This window comes from Mytilus trossulus, chromosome 13 (assembly GCF_036588685.1).
Source record: "Mytilus trossulus isolate FHL-02 chromosome 13, PNRI_Mtr1.1.1.hap1, whole genome shotgun sequence".
Taxonomy (NCBI): domain Eukaryota; kingdom Metazoa; phylum Mollusca; class Bivalvia; order Mytilida; family Mytilidae; genus Mytilus; species Mytilus trossulus.
This window is the reverse complement of record NC_086385.1, coordinates 46,306,885-46,321,792: the sequence shown is the minus strand read 5'-3', so window position 1 is coordinate 46,321,792 and position 14,908 is coordinate 46,306,885. Positions and strand designations below refer to the sequence as shown.

The following is a 14,908-nucleotide window of genomic DNA, read 5'->3' as shown; positions in this document are numbered from 1 at the left end:
ATCAATTTATTTTTAGCAGTTACTATTATCTAATATTAATTTTAGCCATGACTATGTATGTCATTTTATGGATCAGTGAACAAAGTTAAGTTTTGGTGGTCAAGTCCATATCTCAGATACTATAAGCAATAGGTCTAGTATATTTGATGTATGGAAGGACTGTAAGGTGAACATGTCCAACTGGCAGGTGTCATCTGACCTTGACATTATTTTCATGATTCAGTAGTTATAATTAAGTTTTTGTGTTTTGGTCTATTTTTCTAATACTATATGCAATAGATCAACTACATTTGGTGTATGGAAATATTTTATGATTTTTATGTCAGTCGTGCAGGTTTAATTTGACCTTGACCTCATTTTCACAGTTCATTGCTCAGTGTTAAGTTTTTGTGTTTTGGTCTGTTTTTCTTACACTATAATCAACAGGTTTACTATATTTGTTGTATGGAAGACTTGTTAGCTGTACATACCTGCCTGGCATGGTTCATCTGACCTTAACCTCATTTTCCTAGTTCATTGGTCAATGTTTAGTTTTCTTGTTTAATATTAAGTTTATGTGACATTTGTAATAAAGCTTTATATTTAAGACTATCAACATAATATCAATGAATAGTAAAGAAGGCGAGACCTTTCAGCATGTGCACTCTTGTTTATATTTGGAATACGGGAAAGGACAATTTTTCTAGTTTCATATTTCATATGCAGAAATTAAAAGAAAATTTCTTACAATAATTTATTTGAGAGTTAATATTCAACAGCATAATGTATTGCACAAAAGCCAAAAATAAATATTTTTTTAGGCCCCAACATTTCAGGGTGCACATCTGCAGTGGTATCCAGCTGCCCTCAGCAAAGCAATTTGTTGTATCTCAGATGGTTTATGCAATAGGCTAATCATATTTGGCAATGGAACAATTGTTATGTATAGCTGTTTGTTTAACAGGATTCAGCTGACCTGTTTTATGGTTCATTGGTTAACGTAAGTTTTTATACGACCGCAATTTTTTTTGTCTTTTATTGGTATCTCGTCGTCGTCGTCAGGGTCGTCCGAAGACGGATGGTTTCCGGATAATAACTTTAGTATAAATAAAAAGATATCAATGAAATTTTAACACAATGTTTATAACTACTAAAGGAAGTTTGGGATTGATTTTGGGGGCTATGAACCCTAAGGTTTAGGAATAATGATTGCAAAAGAGCCCAAAACAAGCATGTATCTAGTGTCAAGACAATAAGGTGTGTACAAGTATTTCAATTGTTCTGAAATTGTACCACAATGTTTAATACCATAAGTAAAACCAATGCTTTATGAAACCTTCTTTGAAAATTGGAGTTATTTAGTTCTTTGTCCAGAATAATAGTTGAATTAACTTAAATCAATTCTATATTCAATATACATTGCAATATTCACTTTAACTACCAACTGATAAATTCAAGAAATCTTTACCATTCAGTGAATACAAGCACTTTGATTACCATCTGAGGGTTATGCCCCTTAACAAGTAAAAAAATTGAGATTGTTTTTGTTTTTGTTCTCAACTTTTTTTGCAGCTTCACTTTTACAGTTCTGGAGTTATGTCCCTTTATAACGTTATATGCTAGTGGGGGCATCATCTGTGTCCCTTTGGACACGTTCCCCATTTATTTTTATACGACCGCAAAATTTTTGCGGTCGTATATTGGTATGAAGTTGGCGTCGTCATCGTCGTCGTTGTCGTCATCAAAGACATTTGGTTTCACACTATAACTTTAGTATAAATTACTTGAAATCTATGAAATGTAAACACAAGGTTTATGACAACAAAAGGAAGGTTGGGATTGATTTAGGAAGTTTTGGTCCCAACAGTTAAAGAATAAGGGGCCAAAAAAGGGTCCAATAAGCATTTTTCTTGGTTTTCGCACAATTATCTCTAGTATAAGTTAACAGAAATATATGAAATTTTAACACAAGGTTATGACCACAAATGGAAGGTTGGGTTTGATTTTGGGAGTTTTGATACCAATAGTTTACCAATTAGGGACAAATAAAGAACCCAAATAAGCATTTTTTGGTTTTCGCACAATAATAGCTGTAGTATAAGTAAATAGAAATTTATGAAATTTAAACACAAGGTTTATGACCACAAACGAAAGATTGGGATTGATTTTGGGAGTTTTGGTTCCAACAGTTTAGGAATTAGGGGCCAAAAGGGTCCAAAATTAAACTTTGGTTGATTTCATCAAAAATTGAACTATTGATTTTTTTTGATATGCCGAATCTAACCATGTATTGAGATTCTTAGTTTTTGGTCCCGTTTTCAAATTGGTTTACATAAAGGTCCAAAATTTTTAGTTTGATTGAAATAAAAATTGAATTCTTAGGGTTCTTTGATATGCTGAATCTTAACATGTACTTAGATTTTGATTTTTAACGTAGTTTTCAAGTTAGTCCAAATCGGGGTAAAAATAAGCCTTTGTTTTATTCCAAAAATTGAATAAAAATGTTTTTTCTTCATATGCAAAATCCAACCATATGTATTAAGAATTTTGATATATGGGCCGAGTTGTCAAATTGGTCAGCATTGAGGTCTTAAGGGTTCAAAATTGAACTTTATTAGATTTTTTTCAAAAATTGAATTCTTGAGGTTCTTTGAAATGCTGAATCTAACAATGTATTTTGATTTTGGATATTGGACCATAATAGGTAAATGTCCAATTTAAAAGTTTTTAAGTTTAAGTTCTTAGACCACATTCATTCTGTGTCAGAAACCTATGCTGTGTCAACTATTTAATCACAATCCAAATTCACAGCTGTATCAAGCTCGAATGTTGTGTCCATACTTGCCCCAAATGTCAGGGTTCGATATTTGTGGTCATATAAAGCTGTGCCCTGCGGAGCACCTGGTTTTAGAAGTTACTATTAATTAATATCAATTTTAACCATGACTGTATGACATTTTATATTTTAATACTTTATGATGTATTTAAAAGAGCAATTTTTTTTAACCCATTAGACATTTGAATTGAGATAATTTTTGGTATTAGAAATTAAAAAGAAAATTTCTTCAAATATTGTTTTTTGAGAGTATTAATATTCATCAGCATAGTGAATTGCTCAAAAGCAAAGAAACAAATTAAGTTTATATTGTGTCAACTATTTAATCACAATCCAAATTCAGACCTGTATCCAGCTTGAATGTTGTGTCCCTACTTGCCCCAGCCGTTCATGGTTCTACCTCTGCGATTGTATAAAGCTGCACCATGCGGAGCATCTGGTTGTGGATTGGTGTGTTATATATCCGATACAATAAGCAATAGGTCAACTGTATTTGTTGTAAGGAATTATTATAAATTTTACATTTTAGCCTTGCAGAGTTAATTTGACCTATGCATCGTTTACACGGATCAATGATAATATAAAGTTTATGTTACTTGTATTAAATATTTACCATTAAATCTTAATTAGTCAAGCAGGTGAGACCTTCAGCTTAGTTATGTTCTTCAGTTGAATGTGCTTGCAACAAATGGTTAAGATAGGATAACACAGGCCTCGACACATACAACAACATATTTTAAGGTTCATCATAGCAAATGGACAAACATGGCTGTGTATACATCCCAAAAGCTGTTATGAATGCACAGTATCCTGTGCAGTCTAATCTTTTAATTACCGAACGTGACCCATTCCCGATTGTGACTGTTTTGCTGAGTGTGAATTCGCAAGACGTGTTACGGTACTTTTCTATCCCAAATTCATGTTTTTAGTTTGCTGTTATATTTGTAATTCTCATCGGATTGTGTTAAAATTTGCTGACGTCTTTTCTATTATATTCATGTGTTATGGTAAAGAAAATTAATCACCGCCTTCATTTATTAGATTTTGTTCAACGTAATCTGTACGATATTTTATGTTTGAAGTTAGATTCAAAACAAACCGGACATATATATGAAATAGTTAATGGCTATAAACAAGTATTGCAATGTGTTTTGTGTTTAAATGTAATGTATTTGTTCAATTGTAATCTTAAATCAATCCTAGTTCTATCTTATTTTTGACATATAATAAGTTTTTCAAATGTGACGTCATTTTTGTGCTGTTTTTCAGAAATTCAAATGTGATGTAATTTTTGTGCCTTTTCACCACTTCGTATGTTTTGTCATTTTTATGACTTTTTGAGTCTAGGCCTGGACTAAGTCGGATGTTTCTATTTTCTGTGCTGGTCTTTGTATTATGTATCCGGGTTTTGTTTTCTGTAATTGGTTAATACTTCCGATTTATTATGTATACCTTTAATATTCATTTGATAAAATTTACTGTTTGCAATAGCACAAATTGTTCTAAATAATAAGGATGTTCTTGTTCGAAGCCGTATTTGGCACAACTTTTTCAAGTTTTGATCCTCAGTGCTGTACAACTTTTATATCTGGGCGTCACTGATAAGTCTTGTGTGGACGAGGCGCGTTTTTGGCGTATTGAAATTTAACCTGATGCCTTTTGTTATCTATTATTCATGTGTTTCGTTGTCTAATACGTTCTCCTATTTATTTTCTTTTGTAGTCCTGTAATATTATGTTGTCATTTTAATGTTATATTTAACATTGCCATTTAAGTGCGAGGTTTGGCATGCCACAAAATCCGGTTAAACCCATCATTTTATTTCCTTTAAAAATGTCCTCTACCAAGTCGGGAAAATGGCCATTGTTATATCATAGTTCTTTTCTGTGTGTTTAACACTTTAACGTTGTGTTTCCGTTGTGTCGTTTGTTTTCTCTTATATTTGAGTGTGAATTCACATTACTATAAGACGTGTCACGGTACTTTTCTATCCCAAATTCATGTATTTGGTTTTGATGTTTTATTTGTTATTCCCATCGGATTTTGTTTTATGCTTAGTCCGTTTCTGTGTGTGTTACATTTTAATGTTGTGTCGTTGTTCTCTTATATTTAATGCGTTTCCCCCAGATTTTGTTTTTTTGTCCATAGATTTACGAGTTTTGAACAGCGGTATACTACTGTTGACTTTATTTAAGGCCCAGGACCAACTAGATTTAAAGAATTAAAGCTTATTTCGTGTTTCAGAAAGATTAAAAAAAATGATTGGCCCTTATTCCAGTCCTTCTTCAAAGGGTACCTGACTTGGTACATACATTTCCCTTATGTAGAAAATTGTGGATTAAACCTGGTTTTATAGCTAGCTATACCTCTCACTTGTATGACAGGGAATCCATGTCTGTACTAAGTCAGGAATATGACAGTTGATATCTATTCGTTTGACGTGTTTGAGCTTTTAATTTTGTCATTTGATTAGAGACTTTCCTTTTTGAGTTCAGTATTTCTGTAAGTTTGCTTTTTACGACCGCAAAAATTGATTAGGATCGTATAATGGTATGATGTTGTCGTCGTCTGCGTCGTCGTCGTCGTCGTTGTCCGAACAAAAACTTTAGTTTAAGTGAATAGATCTTAATTTTGTTTTTCAGAAGGTTCAATTCCACAAAAGGAAATTGGGATTTATTTGGTGGATGATGGTCCCAACCAATTTGGAATTAGGGGCCCAAAAAGGCTAAAAGCAAGATTTTTTCTAGTTTCAGGATAATAACTTGTGTGTAAATATTGCAATTGCTCTGAAATTGTACCACAATTTTTAAAAATAACAAATAGGAGGTTTGGATTTATTTTAGGGGTTATGGGGCCAAAGTTTAGGAATTAAGGGCCAACAAAGGGTAAAAAACAAGCACTTGTCTAGTTTCAAGGCATAAACGTGTGTGTAATTGTGGTAATGTATGGATCTCTCTGAAATTGTATCACAATGTTCCATATAACAAAAGGGAGGCTGGGATTGAGTTTTGGGTTAATTGCCCAAAATATGTGGAAATCAGGGATAAAAAAGGCCATGCGAAGAGAAGCATTGTTCTATTGTCCAGACAATTACTTGTGTTTAACTGTATGGATCTCTCTGAAATTGTACTACAAGGTTCCATATACTACAACGGAACGGCTGGGATCAAATTTGGGGTAATTTCTTAAAGGGGGGGGGTAAAAAAAGTTGGGGGGGGGGGTAAAAAAAGTGGGGGGGGGGGGGGTTCCAATTTATTTTAGGGTTTCAATTTATTTTTTCAAAATTTCTCAAATTTAAATTATTTGAAAAGTTTCAGAAAGAATCTTCAATTGCACAGTATTGCGTAATAGATTTGTTAGATCTTTACATTTATTTAGTGTCAGAAACTTATATTATGTCAAAAATGTTATCACAATCCAAATTCAGAGCTGTATCAAGCTTAAATGTTGTGTCCATACTTGCCCCAACTATTCAAGGTTCAACCTCTGCGGTCGTATAAAGCTGCGCCCTGTGGAGCACCTGGACCCATATACAAGATCATACTTTTAGGGATCATTTCTATAGTATGTATCGCCGGGACGTCAGATAACTCTGATTGGACTTACATCGGGCGGAATCAGTTGTTCCATAAGAGATAACAGTATGTTTTCTTCTAGTAATTAACATAGAGAATTATAATTGAACAACATAACGTATAGATACAGTTATTATGAGTTATTGCATACTATATTCCTTACACATGTCTCATTCTATGTTGTGTCTTATGTGCCATTGTTTTTCTGTTTGTCTTTTTATTTTCTAGCCATGGCATTGTCAGTTAGTTTTCTGTCTGAGAGTTTGACTCTCCCTCTGGTATCTTTCATCCCTCTTTTAAAAAAATTAATATTTAAAGTGAGTTACACTTTATTCAGTTGAAAATCTAAAATTTGAATAGAAGTCCATGATAAACGAAAATTGTTTGAAAACAGTTGCATGATATGCTATGAAGTACGACACTGATTTAAATATACTATTACAAGTAAATGGCCACATACGAGTGCTTTAACCTGTCAAACACATGAACGAACTAAAGGCCACTACTCGACATAACACCATTATTGCATAAAATACCTTCGATAAATGTCTGCATCAGGAAAATACAAACGGGAAAAGAATTACTGACCCACCGACTGTCCTTTTAAACTCCAATTAAAGAGAGAAAAAAAAAAATCAACAGGAAAGTAATAGGTTATATTAATCTTTAAGGAAAATATTTAAAAAAAAAATAATTTCCGCATACACCAACCTACTGCCATATTTCGGGGACTCTTTCTTCACAGATTTTATCAATAGAGCAATTTACGATCACGTGTTACATTCTTGAATATCATGAATATTGAATAGGTTTTACGATGGGAAATATTATTTGGCAGTCATTCTGTATTGATTCTTGAAGTTAAATGTTGTCAGTGGGATTTATATCAGTCCGCTCAGGCAAACAGATGTCCCCTGTAGAATCTTTTAAAATAACACTTTCATGAGTTGACTCCTTTTGCATATTCTGATAAATGCATCGTATTTAATGTCCCCAATGAAAAAATTGAATATTGTTAACTTTGTCAAAAGTAATCCCCTTTATCATTTTAGCGCATGGACTTAAATACTGTAAACTGACTTATTTTCGCGAGCGATTTATTTTCGCGACTTTCGCGAGTAGAAAAATAACGCGAATATAATTCGTCGCGAATATGTCAATGTTTGATCTTTCCTTAATAAACTTCATCAAGTAAATCAGAAAATCGCGAAATTAAATAGCTGTGAAGTGGTCAAGAAAGGGTAAAACGCGAAATAGAGTACACGCGAAAATAAGTTGGTTTACAGTAATTAGTAGCAAAAGCACACACCAAACAAATATACTGTCTACTTCCGAATTTGTTATTTTTTCCATGTTAGCTTGTATTCTATGTTTTAAATAGACGTGTTCTTTATTTCAAGATGAATCCTATATTACAAGATGTTCTTTTTTATTACAATCATTATAGTTCTAGATATCAAAATGTATTCCATACTATGAGCTGTCAGTGATAACCACTATCAGATGGAATTGATTCCGATGAACTATACGTTAGTGTAATATTTCGTCCAATACACTCTGAAGAATCAGTTGACATGCCACTTACATTTGCTAAATCATCTTCAAGTATTTCAAACATTTGTGACTTATTCGCCTCAGTAATTTCCATTCCTATCGAAGATCTGTCAAAGGGTGAACAAACTTTTTGTGGAAAGTCACAACCACTGCAGCTTGGCATTTTAATATTGTCCTGTACCATTACAGATTTAGTTTTTTGTGTTTTAGGTTTTCTGAAGTTTACCTGGCCCATACGTTCTTTTAATTTGTCTTGATACAAATCACAATCGTGTAAATTAACACCACAGATGATGACGTTGAGAATAATATCGGTACTAAGTATTGTCATAATGATTAGCGAAAACATCGTAATTTTCCACGTCGATAATTAAAACAAGGATAACAAGTAAAATGAGAAAATCATTAATTATGTCAAACAGTTTGAAACACATTATAAAAGACAACTTAAACGCATCACTCCAAAACGTTCGTTTATCCAAAAAGCGACTCAACGATCTTAGGCATAGCAACAACAGAACAGACGAACAGAACGTGAACAGTGTTGCTATGAAGACCAGTTCTGGTGATGTCGTATTGTTATTAACTGTATCTAAGTAGATAACAAGTATAGCTACAAATCCAAGAATGTTTAAGGTGAATCCAACAGCTATTCTGAAAATCAGAATTCGATTGATAGTTTTTTCTATTGTATATTTTCTCTCCAAACACATTTTCAACATCTATACTCCTAGTAACAACATTTTATTTTATAATCCCTTTCATGTTAGATGTTAATGGATAATTTTGTAATCATGCATTTATTAAATATGCATTTTACTAGTGGGAGAATCTCAACTGTATAAAAACAACGTCGGTGTATTTTCTGTTTTCTTTTTAAAACAGAAATATTATAAATTAATTTCATTTTTTACCCGTTTACATTCACTGAGACGATTAAATCACAAAGAAATATTAAGATTTTGTGGTTAATTTGGGTGGTTGCGTAGGAGTTGATATTACCATTACATAATTATATTTTTGCTGACTTTAAAGATCCGTGTACTTTAAACTTTGTTCACAATAAACTCATTATAGAAACCAGGACTAAAATTTGTATATACACCAGACGCGTGTTTCGTCTACAAAAGACTTATTAGTGACGCTCGAATAAAAAAAAGTTAAAAAGGCCAAATAAAGTACGAAGTTGAAGAGCACTGAGGACCAAAATTCCTAAACGTGGTGCCGAATACAGCTAAGGTTATCTATGCCTGAGGTAGAAAAGCCTCAGTATTTAAAAAAATCAAAATTTTGTGATCACAATTGATCGATCTTTTTTGCTGGTAGTTTGATATATGCCCCCTAGATTGACTCTGGTAGAAACTGTGATACTATGAGATTTTCTATTGTTGTTCGCTTTCTGATGTTTTACTTTGGCCATGCTATTGTCTGTTGTCATGGACTTTTGACTGCCCCAGCCGCAATTGTTTTATCTTTTTTCTAATAACTTACACAATTAAGGGGACAGTAGTTCACCGATGTTCAATTCTCGTAAATCGATTAGGAAGAAACAAATCAAGGCAACAATTTTTTTCAAACAAACCCTGACGGAATCGCATGAACACCAGATACGTAGCGAGACTAGGTGCATTGACAGGGCATGCATCACCCGTCTTTTGAAATCACACCCAGAAAAAATATCACACTAAGGAATAGGACGCCTTCAAAAAAAAATCACAGATAACTACAATGGTATCAAAAGATCTAAAACCGCGAAAACCTGTCCCAAGTATTGGAGACATCGAAACATTCATCGATGAATTGATTCTTGATGGTGACCATAAAACTGATGTAATTTTGATTCCAGTCGTTCTTCCTCATAATTCTGTAAGAACAATTTCTGTGTAAGGAACTTACCTCTCCTATTAAAGCCCGTATAGTGTATAGTAACGTAACATCTGGAATATGTAATCGTTAAACCATAGAGCATACGGTTGGTTTCTGTTGAGAAAGGGGAAGAAGACAATTGGAATGTTTGAAAGGTCGCGTGTTAATATCGAGAAAAAGATGAAGTACTTCTACTTTAGTTAGAATCCGTAACTTGAGGTTCACAAGGATGTATAATATTGACTTATTGAAATGTGACAGTTCAGCTTATAAAAATAAGAGTTTAGAATGATATATTTATTAGAGAACTTATTTAGAAATTATTTGGCACTGACTTTGTTTAACATCTTAATAACGTGTTATTGTATACTACTTTTACTGTTTTTGGCTATATTCATTTGACGTGACTCTGTACTTGTACATCCCTTCATTGTGTTAAAGTGTTATGAAATTCGGTCTTTCCACTTTTCTGTGGAAAGACCTATAGATTTTGTTTTGATTTTTATTATGTTTTTCTTCTGCCGGTGTTTGGTCGTTTCATAAGATGTCACTTAGATTTTTTGCATGGGATATCGAACAGTTATTGCGACTTTGAAACTGACCCTATTTAACCAAACACTTTTTATTGTCAGAGTTATCTCCCCAAACACTCTTGTGTGCGCATCTCCTTTGCAACAGTAAAAGATTACGACAAAATTATTTTACCAATTTGCTCTTTATATCATTAGAATCTTAAGAATAATTTCAATCGAATCGATCTGGAGCCTCCATATAAGAGTTATTTCCCCTTTTGTTTTTAAAATAGGTGAAATGTAACTGTATCTGGTAAACTATAAGTGATAGAGACTTCTTTTTTTGGTCTTTGGTCCAATCAAAAGAAATTAAGGCTAAGGTCAAAGGTCAACGTCATGTTCTGAATTTTGATTTTGGCTTATTTTTACTTCTTTTCAAAAATCCTACAAGATATCAACAACATATTTTGCTAAATTGTTAGTTGCTACATGTCGTATTAATACATCAATTTTGGTTGAAAGGGCACGTTGCATTTGGTTTTGTAGACATTTGACCTTTAAAAAGGTTAACCGGAAGTGACATTATTTTAACCGGAAGTTCCCTAGTTCGATGAAAAAATGCCTAGAATCTTATTTTTTTCCAAATCAGTTTGAAGTAACAAATAACACCAAAAGTGATAACTTGTAACATCGTTTTTTAAATTTCAGTCGTTATCATCGAAGTTCAGGATTTTGTCTAATACGTAGTCCGTTTCTTTGTGTGTTTCATTTTAATGTTCAGTCGTTGCTCTCCTCTTATATTTAATGCGTTTCCCTCAGTTTTAGTTTGTTATCCCGATTTTGTTTTTTGTCCATGGCTTTATGAGTTTTGAACAGCGGTATACTTCTATTGCCTTTATTTACCAAACCAGATTTATCATCGGGCTTGTATCGTGATGAACAACACATGTGTTACATATGGAGCAGGATCTGTTTACACTTCCACACCACTTGATATCACCTTAAAGTATGTTGGTGTTTGTGTTGCTTGTTCTTTATCTTTTAGGTTGTTTTGTGTACTATTGTATATAAAAAAGAAGAGGTGGTATGATTGTCAATTCGACAACTGTCTACAAGAGACCAAAATAACACAGACATTAACCGTACGGACTTCAACAATGAACAAAGCCTATACCGCGTAGTCAGCTATAAAAGGTCCCGATAAGACAATGTAAAACAATACAAACGAGATAACAAACGGGCTTATTTATATAAAACAAGAATGTGTCCACAGTACACGGATGCCCCACTCGCACCATCATTTTCTATGTTTAGTGGACCGTGAAATTGGAATAAATTCTTTAATTTGACATTAAAATTAGAATGATCTTATCAAAGGGAACATGCATAGTAAGTTTCAAATTGATTGGACTTCAACTTCATCAAAAACTACCTTGACCAAAAACTTTAACCTGAACCGGGACAGACGGACGCACATACCAGAAAACATAATGCCCCTCTACTATCGTAGGTGGGGCATTAAAATGAATGAACACCAAATATGTAACACATAAACAAACGGCAACCACAGAATTACAGGTTCCTGATAGTGGAGCGGCGGAGAGGACAATTTTAGAAATTTGAGTTACCTAAATACCTCATAGGATTTTAATAGCTCATTGGAAAGCTGAAATCCTATTCTTTTTGAAAATATGTGTCGTAAATATCAAATCTGGTACAATAATATCGAAAATCAAGGTCAAAGGTCATCACTTAAAAAAATCCTACTTTCATCTAGAGAAACAATACCATTGATATTTTTCAAAATTAATAATCTATTCAATAAATTATACGAGTAGTATTATGTAGAAAAACGTTAGTTCATACAATATCTTTTTCATATTTGCACATGACGTCAGAACAACGTTTTATTTAACTTTTTTGAAGGTAGTCCATGGTATACAAATATTAATGCCTAATGGAAAACAGGAACATATTAACATTGCTAATTGACATCGACAAATACTTGAATACTTTTATAGTTATTTTTTTTTCAAAGAGTATCTAAAATGCATAGTTAATAAATCAAACCAAATATGCAGCCAGTTTTCCAGGATTCGACGTGTCACCGAGTTTTCTTAAAATGAATTCAAACTATCTCAATACAAGATACCTTTTTATATAATATAGACTGTTATTGGAGTTTGATATATCACTCAATTAATGCAAGCGTGTTGTAGAACAAATTCCTAAAATTGAGACATGACCGTTGTGGTATCTATGATGAGTTTATTTTCATACCAAATGAAACGTCGAAAATATTATAGCAAAATAAAGTTACCAAATATTACAAAAACTATTTTCATGATATTTCATTACAACTACCTACATTTTGACAAAAAAATAAATCAGTGCAAGGAAGACCCTGCTCCTTGCAAACACGTGCTCCCTAGCATGGTTTCCCCCTTACATGAACTAATTAGATCTTGTAGAAAGTTCGATGCTATTTGTCCCTCAAAGAAAATTGGCTCTAATTTGTCATGTTGCGCAGTTTTCCAACAAAGGTACATGGGGAGCCATTATTTTGGTTGGCTTGATTTGCCGACAACCATTGCTTTGCCACATTGTACGTAGTACGTAATGCTTAAATACGAATTCACATGCCGAAAGCTTTTCGTTTGAATTGTTTTACATTGTCCTATCGGGGCCTTTTATAGCTGACTGCGGTATGGCCATTTAGGCTTTGTTCCTTGTTGAAGGCCGTAAGGTGACCTATAGTTGTTAATGTCTGTGTCATTTTGGTCTTTTGTGGACAGTTGTCTCATTTACAATTATACCACAGGTCTCCACAAATTTAAATCGTTGTGATAATTCTTAAATTTGTATTTTGAGTCGTATAAAGCAGCTTCAAGCACTCTAGCAGCAACTACAGCACTATCAACATCATGCGTTAAGGCTACAAGATTACCGAAACGGCTTGGTTTTGTCCTAAAGAGGTTGTCTAATGAATACCGACTTTTAACAGATCCAAAAGAACTTGAAGTGACACACCCACCCAGAGCATGAACGACCGGCATAAGACTTTAAATGGAGTAATTATGTTATAACAATTTGACACCAGACACCCTGCGAGAGTAGCACATTTTCTCCGAATGTCATGCGAAATATTCATTGATACTGAAGATGTTTCAAAAGACTTTGTCAAGAGACAAGTAACAAAACTTATCAAACAGGTTGACAGCATTGCTTCTGATATTTCCAACAATATACATATGTACTTGGTTATTTGCACGATAATAATCCCTAGGTATATAAACATTTTCCATTTTTTTGTCATAAAATTGAGGCTACTTCATAAAGTACATGCATACCGATTTGTTCGTTGGTTTTAGTGGAGCTACATGTGTACATGTACTTAAGTCGGATTTTATCTCAAGCGTTTCTAATTCTGCTTAGATGTTATTCGCTGTCTTAACAGCGTCTCCAATGAAAATATCGCTAGCAAATATAATGCTAGATTTATATTGTCCTTGTTGAGCAAAAAAGGCAATGGCATCCCTATAGTACCTCTCAAGTTTAGCCTTATGTTTAGAAGAATTACAGTATGTCTTACTTATTTTATCAGGTAAAAAAGACTGATACCTTGTCAAAAGTGATGATAAAACAAGAGTAAGGTATCTAGATATAGGAAGATGTGGTGTGAGTGCCAATGAGACAACTCTCCATCCAAATAACAATTTAAAAATTAAACCATTATAGGTTAAAGTACGGCCTTCAACACGGAGCCTTGGCTCACACCGAACAACAAGCTATAAAGGGCCCCAAAATTACTAGTGTAAAACCATTCAAACGGGAAAACCAACGGTCTAATCTATATAAACAAAACGAGAAACGAGAAACACGTATATATTACATAAACAAACGACAACTAATGTACATCAGATTCCTGACTTAGGACAGGTGCAAACATTTGCAGCGGTATTAAACGTTTTAATGGGCCCAAACCTTCTCCCTTTTTCTGAAACAATAGCATAACATCACAACATATAAAAACATACGATAAAATATCAATTAGCAGACTTAACTCAATCAAAAAACGTATGATTACACAAAGAACGAATAAATTTGATCTGCGATATCTGAGTACAAATGCACAGTTAATTAAATATTAGAGACAAACAGTCATGACCAAAAGGCTATCAAACAAATTCAAACACACTGAGAAATATTTAACCAATCAATGTTCACTTTAGAAAAAAAAACGGTTTTTTATAATCTTGAAGTTTATACAAATGTTGTAAGAATAAGTGAAAAATTGAAGATATTACAAATAATCAAAGCTGGTATACAGCCAAGATCCATATAAATAAAAAATGACAAAAAAGCATTATAAACAGTATCAGCAGGTCGAATTAACAAGAAAATACGATTTGAGAGTACTCGCAGTTACTGACAGCTAGTTAAAAGCCAAAACCAATTAATAGTAAAAAATCATGCATCAGAGACTAAAATACATCACAGGGATTTAGTATTTTAACGTCATTAATAGTCAAAGAAGACATGACTAGTGCAATGCCAAAAATAAATGTATCGACAGGTAGTAGTAT

The 14,908-nt window shown here is 33.2% G+C and overlaps 1 pseudogene; it reads left to right on the top strand.

Annotated features, from left to right (window-relative positions):
- The first annotated feature begins 6,349 nt into the window (after positions 1-6,349).
- On the top strand, positions 6,350-6,431 carry LOC134695552 (small nucleolar RNA U3; annotated as a pseudogene).
- The last annotated feature ends 8,477 nt before the right edge of the window (positions 6,432-14,908 follow it).